The following is a 16,605-nucleotide window of genomic DNA, read 5'->3' as shown; positions in this document are numbered from 1 at the left end:
GCTTACCTTCTTCCTTCGCAGGGGTCCATCGGGCCACCTTCCCCCCCCCCCCGTCGCTCTCTCTCTTCCCCCCCCCGTCGCTCTCTCTCTTCCCCCCCCGTCGCTCTCTCTCTTCCCCCCCCCGTCGCTCTCTCTCTTCCCCCCCCGTCGCTCTCTCTCTTCCACCCCCGTCGCTCTCTCTCTTCCCCCCCCGTCGCTCTCTCTCTTCCCCCCCCGTCGCTCTCTCTCTTCCCCCCCCCGTCGCTCTCTCTCTTCCCCCCCCCGTCGCTCTCTCTCTTCCCCCCCCCGTCGCTCTCTCTCTTCCCCCCCCGTCGCTCTCTCTCTTCCCCCCCCGTCGCTCTCTCTCTTCCCCCCCGTCGCTCTCTCTCTTCCCCCCCCGTCGCTCTCTCTCTTCCCCCCCCGTCGCTCTCTCTCTTCCCCCCCCCGTCGCTCTCTCTCTTCCCCCCCCCGTCGCTCTCTCTCTTCCCCCCCCCCGTCGCTCTCTCTCTTCCCCCCCGTCGCTCTCTCTTCCCCCCCGTCGCTCTCTCACTTCCCCCCGTCGCTCTCTCACTTCCCCCCGTCGCTCTCTCTTCCCCCCCGTCGCTCTCTCACTTCCCCCCCCGTCGCTCTCTCTCTTCCCCCCCCAGTCGCTCTCTCTCTTCCCCCCCCCCCCCCCAGTCGCTCTCTCTCTTCCCCCCCAGTCGCTCTCTCTCTTCCCCCCCAGTCGCTCTCTCTCTTCCCCCCCAGTCGCTCTCTCTCTTCCCCCCCAGTCGCTCTCTCTCTTCCCCCCCAGTCGCTCTCTCTCTCCCCCCAGTCGCTCTCTCTTCCCCCCAGTCGTTCTCTCGCTTCCCCCCCCAGTCGTTCTCTCGCTTCCCCCCCCAGTCGTTCTCTCTCTTCTCCCCCCAGTCGCTCCCTCTCTCTCTTCCAACAACATGCCCTCAAAAAAGCCTCTGCACCGCCCCCCCACTCGCTCTCTCTCTCTCTCTTCCCCCCCCACTCGCTCTCTCTCTTCCAACAACAACATGCCCTCGAAAAAGTCTCTCTCCTCTCTCTCCCCCGTCTCTCTCTCCCCCATCTCTCTCTCTCTCCCCCAGTCTCCCTCTCTCTCTCCCTCAGTCGCTCTGTCTCTCCCCCCTCAGTCTCTCTCTCTCTCCCCCCTCAGTCTCTCTCTCTATCTCCCCAGTCTCTCCCTCTCTCTCCACATCTCTCTCTCTCTCACCCCTCAGTCGCTCTCTCTCTCCCCCTCAGTCGCTCTCTCTCTCTAACTCCCCATTCTCTCTCTCCCCAGTCTCTCTCTCACACTCCCAATCTCTCTCTCTCTCACACTCCCAGTCTCTCTCTCTCACACTCCCAATCTCTCTCTCTCTCACACTCCCAGTCTCTCTCTCTCACACTCCCAATCTCTCTCTCTCACACACTCCCAATCTCTCTCTCACACTCCCAGTCTCTCTCTCTCACACTCCCAATCTCTCTCTCACACACTCCCAATCTCTCTCTCTCTCTCTCACTCCCAATCTCTCTCTCTGACACTCCCAATCTCTCTCTCTCTCTCACTCCCAATCTCTCTCTCTCTCACTCCCAATCTCTCTCTCTCTCACATTCCCAATCTCTCTCTCTCTCACTCCCAGTCTCTCTCTCTCACACTCCCAATCTCTCTCTCTCACTCCCAATCTCTCTCTCTCTCACACTCCCAATCTCTCTCTCACTCCCAATCTCTCTCTCTCACACTCACACTCCCAGTCTCTCTCTCTCACACTCCCAATCTCTCTCTCTCACACACTCCCAATCTCTCTCACACTCCCAGTCTCTCTCTCTCACACTCCCAATCTCTCTCTCACACACTCCCAATCTCTCTCTCTCTCTCTCACTCCCAATCTCTCTCTCTGACACTCCAATCTCTCTCTCTCTCACATTCCCAATCTCTCTCTCTCTCACTCCCAATCTCTCTCTCTCTCACATTCCAATCTCTCTCTCTCTCACTCCCAGTCTCTCTCTCTCACACTCCCAATCTCTCTCTCTCACACTCCCAATCTCTCTCACACATTCCCAATCTTTCTCTCTCACTCCCAGTCTCTCTCTCTCACACTCCCAATCTCTCTCTCTGACTCCCAATGTCTCTCTCTCTCACACTCCCAATCTCTCTCTCTCTCACACTCCCAATCTCTCTCACACTCCCAATCTCTCTCTGTCTCTCACACTCCCAATCTCTCTCCCTCTCACACTCCCAATCTCTCTCTCTCTCTCACACTCCCAATCTCTCTCTCACACTCCCAATCTCTCTCTCACACTCCCAATCTCTCTCTCTCACACTCCCAATCTCTCTCTCTCTCACACTCCAATCTCTCTCTCTCTCACACTCCCAATCTCTCTCTCTCACACTCCCAATCTCTCTCTCTCTCACACTCCCAATCTCTCTCTCACACTCCAATCTCTCTCTCACACTCCCAATCTCTCTCTCTCTCACACTCCCAATCTCTCTCTCACTCCCAATCTCTCTCTCTCTCACTCCCAATCTCTCTCTCACACTCCCAATCTCTCTCACACTCCCAGTCTCTCTCTCACACACTCCCAATCTCTCTCTCTCTCACACACCCAATCTCTCTCTCTCACACTCCCAATCTCTCTCTCTCACACACTCCCAATCTCTCTCTCTCTCACACACTCCAATCTCTCTCTCTCTCTCTCACACTCCCAATCTCTCTCTCTCACACACTCCCAATCTCTCTCTCTCACACTCCCAGTCTCTCTCTCTCACACTCCCAATCTCTCTCTCACACTCCCAGTCTCTCTCTCTCACACTCCCAATCTCTCTCACACACCCAATCTCTCTCTCTCACACTCCCAATCTCTCTCTCACACTCCCAGTCTCTCTCTCTCTCACACACTCCCAGTCTCTCTCTCTCACACTCCCAATCTCTCTCTCACACTCCCAGTCTCTCTCTCTCACACTCCCAATCTCTCTCACACACCCAATCTCTCTCTCACACTCCCAGTCTCTCTCTCTCACATTCCCAATCTCTCTCTCTCACACTCCCAATCTCTCTCTCTCTCACACTCCCAATCTCTCTCTCTCTCTCACACTCCCAATCTCTCTCTCACTCCCAATCTCTCTCTCTCTCTCTCACTCCCAAACTCTCTCACACTCCCAATCTCTCTCTCTCTCACTCCCAATCTCTCTCTCTCTCACTCCCAATCTCTCTCTCACTCCCAATCTCTCTCACACTCCCAATCTCTCTCTCTCTCACACTCCCAATCTCTCTCTCCTTCCCTCTCTCTCTGTCTCTCTCTCCTTCCCTCTCTCTGTCTCTCTCTCCTTCCCTCTCTTTCTCCTTCCCTCTCTCTCCTTCCCTCTCTCTCTCCTTCCATCTCTCTCTCTTTCCTTCCATCTCTCTCTCTCTCTCCTTCCCCCCTCTCTCTCTCTCTCCTTCCCCCCCTCTCTCTCTCTCCTTCCCCCCCTCTCTCTCTCTCCTTCCCTCTCTCTCTCTCCTTCCCTCTCTCTCTCCTTCCCTCTCTCTCATTCCCTCTCTCTCTCTCTCCTTCCCTCTCTCTCTTCCCCCCAGTCGCTCCCTCTCTCTCTTCCAACAACAACATGCCCTCGAGAAAGCCTCGGCACCGCCGGGCTCCCCCAGCTAGTATACTTATAAAACATCTTAGGATTTTCCTTTATTTTGCTCGCCAGTGTTATTTCATGGCCCCTCCTCGCCCTCCTAATTTCTTTTTTAAGTATGCCCCTGCACTTTTTATACTCCTCTAGGGCTTCTTCCGTCTTTAGTCTTTTGTAACTGCCAAAAGCCCCCCTTTTTTTCCTAATGCATTTTTGTATATCTCTTGTCATCCAAGGTTCCCTTTGCTTGTTGGTCCCACCCATGACCTTTACAGGAACATGTTGGCGTTGTACTCTCTCTATTTCCCTTCTGAAAGCCTCCCACTGCTTTGATGTGGATTTTCCTATAAGTAGCTGCTCCCAGTCCACTTTGGCCAGATCCTGCCTTATCATATTAAAATCGGCCATCCCCCAATTTAGAACCCTTATTTCCGGGCCGTCTTTGTCTTTTTCCATGACCACCTTAAATCTCACCGAATTATGGTCACTGTCGCCAAAATGCTCTCCTACTGACACTTCCACCACTTGCCCGGCTACATTCCCTAGAATTAGGTCCAGTACCGCCCCCTCTCTTGTAGGAATTTCTACATGTTGGCTCATAAAGCTCTCCTGGATGCACTTTAAGAATTCTGCACCCTCTAAGCCTTTCACACTCTGACTATCCCAATTAATATTGGGGAAGTTGAAATCCCCCACTATTATTACCCTATTATTTTCGCACTTTTCTGAGATTTGCCTACATATCTGTTCCTCTATCTCCCCCTGACTGTTTGGGGGCCTATAGTACACTCCCAGCAAGGTGCTTGCCCCCTTTTTGTTTTTAAGTTCTACCCATATGGCCTCATTAGAGGAACCCGCTAATATATCATCCCTCCTTACAGCCGTAATCGGCTCCTTAATTAATATTGCAACACCCCCTCCCCTTCTACACCCCCCTCTGTCTCTCCTGAAGATTCTATACCCCGGAATATTGAGCTGCCAGTCCTGACCCTCCCTCAACCATGTCTCCGTGATAGCAACAATATTGTACTCCCATGTGTTCAACAACAACTTCAGTTCATCCACCTTATTTGCAAGACTCCTTGCATTAAAATAAATGCCTTCCAGCCTTGCCATATTCCCTTTTGCCCTCACATATTTTCTCTGCCTTCCCAGCTGACTTGTTTTTTCCTCTGTATTTGGCTGCAAATCACCCCCTACTAGAGCTCCACTCTGTATCCCATCCCCCTGCCAAGTTAGTTTAAACCCCCCCCAGCAGTACTAGCAAACCTCCCCGCAAGGATATTGGTCCCCCTCTGGTTCAGGTGTAGACCGTCCGACTTGTACAAGTCCCACCTTCCCCAGAAGCAGGCCCAGTGATCCAGGAAACTAAAGCTCTCCCCCCTGCACCATCCCTTTAGCCACGCATTTATCTGTTCTATCTTCCTATTCCTATACTCACTAGCACGTGGCACCGGGAGTAATCCAGAGATTACAACCTTTGAGGTCCTGCTCTTTAATCTTCCACCTATTGGACATAATAGTCCAACTGAGGCCGAACGAGCGATTTATAAAGGTTTAGCATAACTTCCTTCAACAAGCCCAACCATTAACTCCATTAATAAGACGGTTCTCTCTTCAGATGTATTTGTTAGTTTTTTGTGAATTTACAAGATTTAGTCTGTCTGACAAAAGAACGCACAGCTGGAGACTAACTGAGATATTTACTGCTGCTGAGAGAGACAAAACACAAGAGAAAAGTTAAACATTACCTGAGAGTTTCAGGTTCTGCAGCAGTGCCAGCTGGGGGTCAGGTTCAGGGAAATGGTTGTGCTTGACTCTGATTATCAACCCTCACTTTCACAGAATGGATTGTTAGCTATTGGCCGATTCAAATCACATGTAAAACAGGTGGAAGCAGCATCCAATGGCATTCAAAGCCGTTTCAGTACAACTGACAAACCCCACTTCCGGCTAATATCAGGAATGAAGTATGATCAGACAGTGTAACACCTGTTTGAAGCTATGACTCTTTGTTTAACTACACTATTAACCCTGTTGGGTTTACTCGACTGAGGCAGTGAGATTTTCAATGGTTATCTCGGCCATTATTGGCCAGCCTGTTCTCACCCAATTATCTGACTCTCACCAATACAGATGTAGAATCCCAATTGATTCCAGAGCTTTCGCTGCCACGGCTCTATCTGGAGTTAGGAACATAGGAACAGGAATAGGTCATTCAGCCCCTCGAGCCTGTTCTGCCATTCAATGAGATCATGGCTGATCTGCGATCTAACACCATATAGCCGCCTTTGGCCCATATTCCTTAATACATAAGAACATAAGAAATAGGAGCAGAAGCAGAAGCGAGCAATTCGGCCCCTCGGGCCTGCTCCGCCATTTAATGAGATCATGGCTGATCCGATTTTGGCCTCAACTCCACTTTCCTGCCCGCCCCCCATAACCCTTCACTCCCCTGTTGCTCAAAAATCTATCTTAGCCTTGAATATATTCAATGACTCAACTTCCACAGCTCTCTGGGGTAAAAAATTCCAAAGATTCACGACCCTCTGAGGGAAGAAATTCCTCCTCATCTCCGTCGTAAATGGGCAACCCCTTATTCTGAGACTATGCCCCCTCGTTCTAGATTCTCCCATGAGGGGAAACATCCTCTCAGCAGCTTCCCTGTCCAACCCCCTCAGAACCTTATATATTTCAATATGATCACCTCTCATTCTTCTAAACTCCAATGAGTATAGGCCCAACCTGCTCAACCTTTCCTCGTGAGACAACCCCTTCATCCCCGGAATCAACCTAGTGAGCCTTCTCTGAACTGCCTCCAATGTAAGTATATCCCTGCTTAAATAAGGAGACCAAAACTGCACGCAGTATTCTAGGTGTGGTCTCACCAACGCCCTGTACAGCTGTAACAAGACTTCCCTACTTTTATACTCTTTGGTTAACAAAAAGCTATCAATCTCCGATTTAAAATTAACAATTGATCTAGCATCAATTTCCATTTGCGGAAGAGTTCCAAACTTCTACCACCCTTTGTGTGTAGAAGTGTTTCCTAATTTCACTCCTGAAAGGTCTGGCTCTAATTTTTAGACTATGCCCCCAGTCCTAGAATCCCCAACCAGCGGAAATAGTTTCTCTCTATCTACCCTATCTGTTCCCCTTAATATCTTAAAAACTTCGAGCAGATCACGCCTTAACCTTCTAAATTCTAGGGAATACAACCCTAATTGATGTAATCTCCCCTCGTAACTTAACCCTTGAAGTCCGGGTATCATTCTGGTAAACCTACGCTTCATTCCCTCCAAGGCCAATATATCCTCCCTGTAGTGTATGTACCTTTAAAGGGAGAACTACTTTTTACAGCTCCTGTATACTGTAGTACCGGCAGTGACCACACCTGTATGTAAACCCTGAGCAGGGATCTGTACTGTTAGTTTTAGAGCAACCCTCATCCAGTAAACACCTGTTGATTGTTCCTCTGCAGTCTCTGTCGATTATTTGAAGGACACACTACCTAAAGATTCATGGATTTAACATTGGCGACGAGGCGATTCGAACCTACCTGCAACGCTGCAGAAGAAGGCCGATTCCATCAGTGCGGGCGTCGACCATCCTGAGAGGACTTGAGCAGGCAGAGGAGGCTGTGGAGAGCTGGGCTTGGTTCTCCAGCCGCGACGATCCAGCGCAGCGGGCTGGCAGCAGGTACGGCGCAGATCCTTCCCGGACAGCGGCGGCGGGAGCCGACCGACGGCACAGAAAAAGGCCGAGAAGCGTCGATGGGTAAGACAGAGGGTAAAGCGCACAGGGCGCAGCCGGGGTTGAAGACCGAGCGGCGTCAACGAGAGAGGGTAAAGTGCACAGGGCGCAGCTGGTGTTGAAGACCGAGCCGCGTCGACAGAAAAAAAAAAGAGGGTAAAGCGCACAGGGCGCAGCCAGGCTTCTGGACCGAGCGGCGTCAACGAGAGGCGCGCAGGAAAACGCGCAGAGTGCGGCCGGTGTTCAAGGGCTGAGCAGTGTCCGCGGGGGAAGAAAGAGAGCGCGGGAAGACGCCATTTTTGAGCCGCAGTGGAGAAGAAGGGAGAGCGCAGGAGACGCCATTTTGAGCCACAGTGGAGAAGAAGGGAGAGCGCGGGAAGAAAGGAAAGCGCAGGAGATGCCATTTTGAGCCAGCGGAGAAGAAGGGAGAGCGCGGGAGATGCCGTTTTTAGCCAGTCTAACCACACCCAGGGATGCCGAAGAGTGGCAGTGTCACTGCGTTCGACAATGAAGTCGAAGATTGGGCGACATATATAGAACGCATAGAAGTGTACTGCAAGGCGAATGAAGTGCCAGATGCCAGGAAAGCACTGGTATTGTTGAATTCCATGGGTGCAAAAACGTACGGCTTACTGCGAAACCTAGTAACCCCAGAGAAGCCAGTGGAAAAGGATTTTGAAAGCGTAGTGGCAATCCTACAGGACCACTTAAACCCCACACCGCTGCTGATAGCAGAAAGATTTAAGTTTCACAAAAGGAACCAGCATAAAGACGAAAGTAATGCTGAGTATTTAACGGAACTGCGCAAGCTATCGAAACACTGCCAGTTTGGAACGGGACTAGCAGATACCTTAAGGGACAAGTTTGTGTGTGGGCTTCAAAGTGAAGGAATCCAGAAACGGCTTCTATCAGAAAAGGATCTTACGCTGGACAAGGCTTTCAGCATGGCAGTATCACATGAAGCAGCCGCACGGGGCGCTGCAGAGATACAACGGAGACCGCAAGAATATGGCACAAATGAAATGTCATATGGAACAGTGAAATGCTATCGCTGCGGCAGAACAACACACGACCATAAGGATTGTTGGTTCAAGGACCAAGTGTGCAGACAGTGTGAAAAAGTAGGACACATAGCAAGAGTCTGCAGGTCGGGAAAGAAAACCAGCAGCAAGAAATCTCCACAGGAGAAGTACAAAAAGGTACATAAGGTGACGGAGAGTAGTTCAGACGAACAGAAAAGTGATACAGACTCCGGAAGCAAGGAGCTGGGTTGTCTGAAACTACATAATGTAATCAAAATGGAGGATCACCAGACTATCTGGGTCACGCTCAAGACAGACGGAGTCCAAGTGAAAATGGAATTGGACACAGGATCAGCCCTAACAGTCATAAACCGAAGGGACTACAAGCGGCTATTCTCACATATACCCTTGAGAGATACAGAGATTGTCTTGAAGACGTACACGGGACAAAAAGTCTACCCCAAAGGAAAAATAAGGGTGAACGTGATATACAACGGCAAGGAAACACCAAAAATGGACCTATATGTATTGCCAGATGGAGGACCACCACTACTAGGATGTGAATGGATCCGGAAGATACAGTTAGATTGGCATGCCATACAAGCAATGACGGTAGATGCCAAAAAGGATGACGACGTCACACCTGGACGACTGTCAAAAATGCTAACTGACGCACAAGAAGTGTTCCAGGAGGGACTCGGAACACTAAAAGGCATAACAGCGACGATCAAAATAGAGGAAAATGCAAGCCCAAAGTTTTTTAAGGCCAGACTGGTGCCTTATGCGATCCGCCCAGCCATCAAAGCAGAGCTGGAAGGTTTGGAACATTCAGGAGTACTGTCCAAAGTGGACTGGAGCGAGTGGGCTACACCCATCGTTCCTGTAATGAAGAGGTCGTTGAGTAATACGCCTGGGGAACCAAAGAAGGTTCGCATCTGTGGGGACTTTAAGGTGACAGTGAACCCAGTCCTTCACACGGTACAATATCCGCTTCCGCGGATTGAAGATATTTTCGCCTCGCTATCTGGAGGAAAACGCTTCACTAAGATTGATCTGGCCCAGGCGTACCTGCAAATGGAGGTAGAAGAAGCCTCGAAACAGTACCTCACGATCAACACTCATAAAGGTCTCTACCAATACAACCGGCTGGTGTTCGGGGTAGCATCAGCTCCGGCTATTTGGCAAAGGGCAATGGATCAAGTCCTGCAAGGGATTCCAGGGACCCAGTGTTATTTGGACGACATCCTGGTCACGGGCGAAAATGACAGTGATCACCTCGCCAACCTGGAGCAGGTGCTCACTAGATTGAAGGAATATGGGCTCCGAGCTAATCGCCACAAATGCGAGTTTTTCCAGAAGCAGATCTTGTATTGTGGCCACGTTATTGATGAAGAGGGGTTACATAAGTCCCCTGAAAAGATTGAGGCAGTAGTCAAGGCTCCAGCACCGGAAAATGTGTCACAACTGAGGTCGTTCCTCGGGCTGGTGAACTACTACCATAAGTTCTTGCCGAATTTGTCCACAGTACTACACCCACTGAACACCCTACTGCAAACGGGGGTACCATGGAAGTGGAATGACGAATGTAAACGAGCTTTCCAGAAGTGCAAAGAATTGATCACATCAAAAGAGGTGTTGGCTCATTTCAACCCAGCACTACCAATTCGGTTGGCGTGTGATGCATCACCCTGTGGTATTGGAGCGGTGCTGTCGCACAAATACCCGGACGGCTTGGAGAGGCCAGTAGCCTTTGCGTCTCGGTCACTAACCTCAGCCGAGCGTAACTACGCCCAGATTGACAGGGAGGCCCTCAGCCTAGTGTGGGGAGTGAAAAAGTTCAACCACTATCTGCACGGGCAGAAGTTCACCTTGCTGACTGACCACCAACCACTTGTCTCCATCTTTAATCCAAAGAAGGGCGTTCCGGTGATGACTGCGCAACGGCTACAAAGATGGTCCCTTTTTCTAGGGGCGAACCAATATGAAATAGAGTATAAGGGCACGAAACAGCATGGAAACGCTGATGGGCTATCACGTCTGCCAGTGCCTATTGCGGAGGAAGCACGAGCAGTGGACCCTGTTGAAATATTTTATTCGACTATAATTGAACGCTTGCCAGTAACTAACGCGGATATAGAGAAGGAGACCCGAAATGACCCGACACTGTCTCGGGTATATGATTTGACAGTGAAGGGATGGCCAACACATGGCGACTCACTGTTGCCAGCATTCTTATCCAGAAGAGAACAGCTGTCAGTATGCCAGGGGACCTTGATGTGTGGATCCCGAGTGGTAATTCCACCCAAGTTAAGGGAGAGAGTGCTCAATGAGCTTCACGAAGGCCATCTGGGAGGGGTGAAAATGAAAAGCCTTGCTAGGGCTTATGTGTGGTGGCCGGGGATCGATCAGCAAATCGAGGACCTGACAAAGAGCTGCTCAGGATGCCAGAATGTCCAAAATGCACCACCACATGCCCCTCTACACCCATGGGAGTGGCCCTCCTCTCCATGGCAACAGGTGCATATTGATTTTGCTGGTCCATTCATGGACTCAATGTTCTTAATAGCCGTGGATGCGCACTCGAAATGGCCTGAGGTGATCAAAATGTCCTCCACCACCACGGAGAAAACGATTGCAGTCCTACGGACCATATTTGCCAGGAACGGCTTGCCAGAGCAGATTTGCTCTGATAACGGACCACAGTTTGTGTCCGAAGAGTTTCGGAAATTTATGACAAGGAATGGGGCAAGGCATTACACATCTGCCCCATCTCATCCAGCCACAAATGGGTTGGCTGAGAGGTTCGTACAAACCTTTAAAAAGGCAGTAAGGGCCATGTGCGATGACGACATTCCACTGCAGCATAAGGTGGACAATTTCCTGTTAGCCTACAGAAATGCGACACATGCAGTTACCAACCAGACCCCGGCCATGATGTTCTTTAACCGAAGGTTGAGATCTCGTCTGGATTTGCTCAGACCAAATGTACGAAGAAATGTTGAGAATAAGCAATTCCAGCACATCAATGAGAAGCCGACAAGGAGCTTCAATGTAGGGCAACCAGTCTTGGCCTGCGACTACCGAACAGAGAAATGGCAACCAGGAACGATATGCACACGGCAGGGGCCACTAATGTACACAGTGGATGTTGGGGAGAACCTTGCGAGATGCCATGTCGACCAGATCCTAGCATCACAGGAACGAGTCAACCCCATGTCTCGCGTACCTGGTGATGAACCCGACATAGAGGTAGCATCTACCCCAGAAACAGTAGCATCGGAAGCTGATGAACCAACCGACGACAGGGGGGCCGAATCGCCTCCGCACCAAGAGCAAGACACTCAGGAAAGGCGCTATCCAGAAAGGATCAGGAAGCCGCCCCAAAGACTGAATTTATAAATGGACTATTTTCAGTTAATGTTGCATGTTAAAAGTGTTAATTGTTAAATTAATGTTATGGTACTGTTAATCTAAAAGGGGAGGAATTGTAGTGTATGTACCTTTAAGGGGAGAACTACTTTTTACAGCTCCTGTATACTGTAGTACCGGCAGTGACCACACCTGTATATAAACCCTGAGCAGGGATCTGTACTGTTAGTTTTAGAGCAACCCTCATCCAGTAAACACCTGTTGATTGTTCCTCTGCAGTCTCTGTCGATTATTTGAAGGACACACTACCTAAAGATTCACGGATTTAACACTCCCTAAGGTGTGGTGCCCAGAACTGCTCACAGAGCTCCAGGGGGCTGGATTTTACCATTGGTGGTGGGTTGGGGGTGGATCAGGTGGTCGGCGGGTTCCGCTCCTGCCTTCGCTGTCAGGCGGGCTTTTTTAGCAATTTTGCCATAATTGGCCAATTGATTCCCAGCGTGTGCACACCCCTGGACCAATTAGTTTTTTGGGCCTGAAACTCGCCTCGGATGATGTCATTTCTCCAGCTGCATTTAAGGGCTCCAAGCAGCCTTGGTTCATTTTCAGCCTATACACTTGTGATTGCTTCTCTTCATAATAGTGTTTGGAGCTTGTGGAATGTTGACTTCAAGGCCCAAGGCCTCACCACGCTTTAATGATGACTCCCTCCATGCTCTGGTGGAGGGAGCCAGAGCACAAAAGGAGTTGCTGTTTCCATCCTCTGGGAGGAAAAAACCTCCCCAGCAGACCAAAGCTGTGTGGCTGCAAATTGCCAGGAGGTCAGTTCCAGATCGATGTGCAGCAGAACCTGGCTGCAGTGCCGAAAGAGGTTCAATGACCTTGTCCGAACAGGCAAAGTGAGTATACCATTATCTTTACCCTCATTCTGCTCCCCATCTCCTCTCAGCACCATCACTCTGCATTGACAACTTACACATCCCACTTTACCCTTACATCCCTTGTACCCTTAACCATTGCCTCTCTCTCTATGTACACAATCACTTCACTATTTGATGATGCAGCCCTCACACTCCCTATCACTGTTATGCTATGACAACAACTAACAGCACATAGGGAGGGCCCTTAGTATTGGGACCTCACTCCATCTTTGTGTCCTTCTAAGCGTCTATGCTATGGATTCTCTACACTCACTCCATCATTCTCATTCAAACTCCACTTGTGTCCCTCATTGCAGGAAAAGAGAGCCCACAATAAGAGTGAAAGGGCGAAGATCGGAGGAGGGCCATCCTAAATAGCCCATCTTACCAGCACAGAGGAGGCGGCCCTTGAGATCGCTGGCGCCGAGGAGATTGTGGAAGTGGGGGACGGACAGACAGGCACATCAGAGCAAGCTGGTGACAGAATAGTTTTGCATCTCTCATTTAGATTGCATGAGTGACTGATATGGCTTCTGATGCTTAAATAGATTGACTTATGATCATCTGCACTATTCCATGTGCGTGCTATGTTAATATCACATGTCTAACTCATGCCTTTACTTCCCCACAGGACCATCGACATCCCCCTCCCCACTGTCCAGGAGGAAGAGGCTGAGCCAGAAGGCTCCTCAGAGGACCCTGCAACATTTGAGGGCGCTGCATCAGCAGAATTAAGCGCACCCAGCACCAGCGCAGACACTCACACCGCAGTGGGACCTTCAGGACATGAGTAGTGTTGTTATCTGGTGTATCACAGCTCACAAGTGAGCATCAGCAGATGGTGGAGACAGGGACAGCAGTGGAGACTCCTCGTTAGAGGTCACAGGACACTCCAAGCTCTGCTCAGCTGCATGTCGACCCTGTGCCTCCAGGCCCATCCAGAAGGAGAGCGGTGCTGGAACTCCAGGAACAGGTGCAGGAGTCTCTGGCAGGTTTTGTCTCCAAGGTCACTGCGAGTGTGGAACGGTTGGAGGAGTCCAACGCTAACATGAGCAGAGCCTTTGTGGAGGGATTGGTGCATGAACACACCACCGCGGAAAGGATAGCAACCTCCGTGGAAAGGATGGCTATGGTAAAGGAGAGGATGGCTACGGCCATGAAGGAACTAAGTCACCAGAGTGTGGAAAACATGGTGAATGTTCAGAATAGACTGACATCTCTTGAGAAGCTGAGAATACCAAGGTCAATGAAAAAGAAACGAGAAACTGTAAAGGCAGCAAAGAAGAAAAAAAGGCTAACCTGATCTTTAGCTGCTAATGTGGCTGGCGCCCACGATGTTACACCTTGCTGATAAGGAACAATGTAGGGCAGCACGGTGGCATAGTGGTTAGCACTGTTGCCTCACAGCGCCAGGGACCCAGGTTCAAATCCGGCCTCGGGTGACTGTCTGTGTGGAGTTTGCACATTCTCCCCGTGTTTGCGTGGGTTTCCTCCGGGTGCTCCGGTTTCCTCCCACAGTCCAAAGATGTGCGGGTTAGGTTGATTGGCCATGATAAAAAAAATTGGCCCTTAGTGTTAGGGGGGATTAAATACGTGGGGTTATGGGGATAGGGCTTGGGTGGGATGGCTGTCGGTGTAGGGACCGGGTGCTAGGGTTTGGATGATCAGCCATGATCTCGTTGAATGGCGGAGCAGACTCGAAGGGCCGAATGGCCTACTCCTGCTCCTATCTTCTATGTTTCTATGTAGGGCGGCGTGCAGAAATTATACAGACAATAGGTGATCGTAAATGCATTACCGTGATGTTTACTTAGCTGTAACCCATTCAGTGAAATGTGGCTTGCCCAGCTCGAACTGCCAGACCAGGAAATCAAATTAAAAGTATACGTGCACAGCTCAGGATTGGCGCAGAATGTACGATGTGTTAATGCTTTCTCAATGCAGGTATAAAAATGTAGCACGCTGTATGAAAAATTGCTTACTCTGTTGGATTCGTCAGACTCTTGCAGGAGTCGGTGCCGATATACCAGAGTAAGACTCCGCGGATAATAAATCGTTTGAACTCTCCAGTTGTATTCGACTCAGTGATTGCTGAACCAGACTGAGGGTAAAAGAATCCGTTCTATCAAAGCGATGGTCAGCTATTGAGCAAACAAACCAGACTTTCATGCAAGTCCTCTGGAGTAGGACTGCCACTGCAGAAATGAGTCCTCATGGCCCCCCTGATGTGCAGCAAGGTACTGTCAAGCCACTTGCTAGCTCTGAAGTGGGGCTGAACCATGAGAGGGATGTTGGTGGCAGACAACAAGGAAATGGGGGGCTCCTCTCCAAGCGCTCACATTCCCATGCCACTGCGGAGCCTTCGGTCAGAGCCCCATCAGAGTCCCATCAGAGTCCTCACCCAACTGAGATGGGCGTCTCAGTCCCTGCACAGCTGCAGGAGCAGCAGACTGTTGGCGAGCCCTCATAGGCTCGCAACCCCAGAGGACGCCCACCAAAGGTGTCGAAGCAGGAGCAGCATGAGAGTGAGCAAGGTGCCTCCGCATCTGCTGAAGCCACAGGGGAAGCACCACATAGAAGCACGCGTAAGAGGAAGATAAAGCACAAGTAGTCACAAGGGTAGTCACTTGGGTGTTCTGTTGTGTTAAATTGTTAAATGCCATCCTTTCATTAATGTATTAAAATGAAGTGATGGCAAACTGTTGAAGTTCTGGACTCTGTCATTTCGGAAATGGAAGTTCCACATTGAGGGCTCAGGGTGAATTGGATTTGTCATGATGGTGGTCAGAGTGATAGGGAGCCACAGGTACTTTGTCTATGGTGTGGTAAGAAAGTGCCAGGCACATGTGTTTGAATGGGCAACTTAAGAAAATCTGGCCAAGATGTGTGCATCCCTTGCATCCCGGGCAGCAATGTGCTCAAATGCTGCTGCAGCTGGTTGATGCGCAGCTGCAAGGTCTTCATTCTCGTTCTCCTCCTCCCCTCCTCATTCTCCTCATCTGAGGAGGCTATGCGCTGAGCCACTTTTTCCTCAGGTAACTGCAAACCACGATGCTGTGCGATGTTGTGCAGTGCACAGCAAACCACGATGATTCTGGAGATCCTGGTTGTTGAGTACTGCAGGGCTTCACCTGATCTGTCAAGGCATCTGAATTGCATCTTCAGCAAGCTGATGGTTTGCTCGATGATGGATCTGGTCGAAATGTGGCTGAAGTTGTAGCGCTCCTCAGTTTCGTTTGATGGCCTCCTGAACAGTGTCTTTAGCCACGTCTTCAGGGGATAGCCCTTGTCTCCAAGTAGCCATCCCGAAAGTATGTTTGGTGGATTGAAGAGGCACGCTTGACTGCCGCAGGATGAATGAGTCATGGCAACTGCTAGGGTACTTGGTGCAAACATGCAAAATGTCCTTCTTGTGGTTACACATCAGCTGCACGTTAAGGCAGTGGAAGCCCTTGCGGTTGACAAAAAGAGTTGGGTTGTGATGGGGTGCCTTAAGGGCCACATGTCTGCAGTTTACGATGCCCTGCACCCTTGGCAGGCCTGCCATATTTGCAAAGCCAACCGCACGCGTGGTTATACTTGCTTCATCCTTGAAGAAGTGTATGTAATTGTGCGCCTTTGTAAAGAGGACATTGGTAACCTGTGTGATGCAAGTGTGTGCGGATGACTTGGAGACGCTGCTGATGTCTGCTGATGATCCCTGGAAGGAGCCTGAAGCAAAAAAGATGAGTGCGGTGGTGACTTTGACAGCCACTGGTAAGGGGTGTCCACCCGTTCCTCTGGGCTCCAGGTGTTGGTGCAGCATTGTGCCGATATCAGCAACTACCTCTCACGAAAGTCTCAGCCTGCTTTGGCACTGCTGCTCACTCACTTTGAGGAAGCTCATCCTCATCCTGTAAACCCTGTTTTGGGGGTATCTCCTGTGGCGACGTGCTTCCCTGTGCACCATCAGGTGGGT

The 16,605-nt window shown here is 50.4% G+C and overlaps 1 protein-coding gene across 1 annotated transcript in view; it reads right to left on the bottom strand.

The window, feature by feature from the left end:
* Positions 1–5,415, bottom strand: part of LOC147105366 (methyltransferase-like protein 27) — a 47,361-nt gene extending 41,946 nt beyond the window's left edge. The window contains exon 1 of the mRNA XM_086011660.1: positions 5,335–5,415. The gene's annotated coding sequence lies outside the window, so the exon portion shown is untranslated. The remainder of the gene's footprint in view (positions 1–5,334) is intronic.
* Positions 5,416–16,605: the final 11,190 nt, after the last annotated feature.

Source organism: Somniosus microcephalus, chromosome 18, assembly GCF_052327205.1.
Source record: "Somniosus microcephalus isolate GS21.2 chromosome 18, FLI_Smic_1.0, whole genome shotgun sequence".
Classification (NCBI taxonomy): Eukaryota; Metazoa; Chordata; class Chondrichthyes; order Squaliformes; family Somniosidae; genus Somniosus; species Somniosus microcephalus.
Note: the sequence above shows the minus strand (reverse complement) of the source record. Positions and strands in the feature narration are given on the sequence as shown.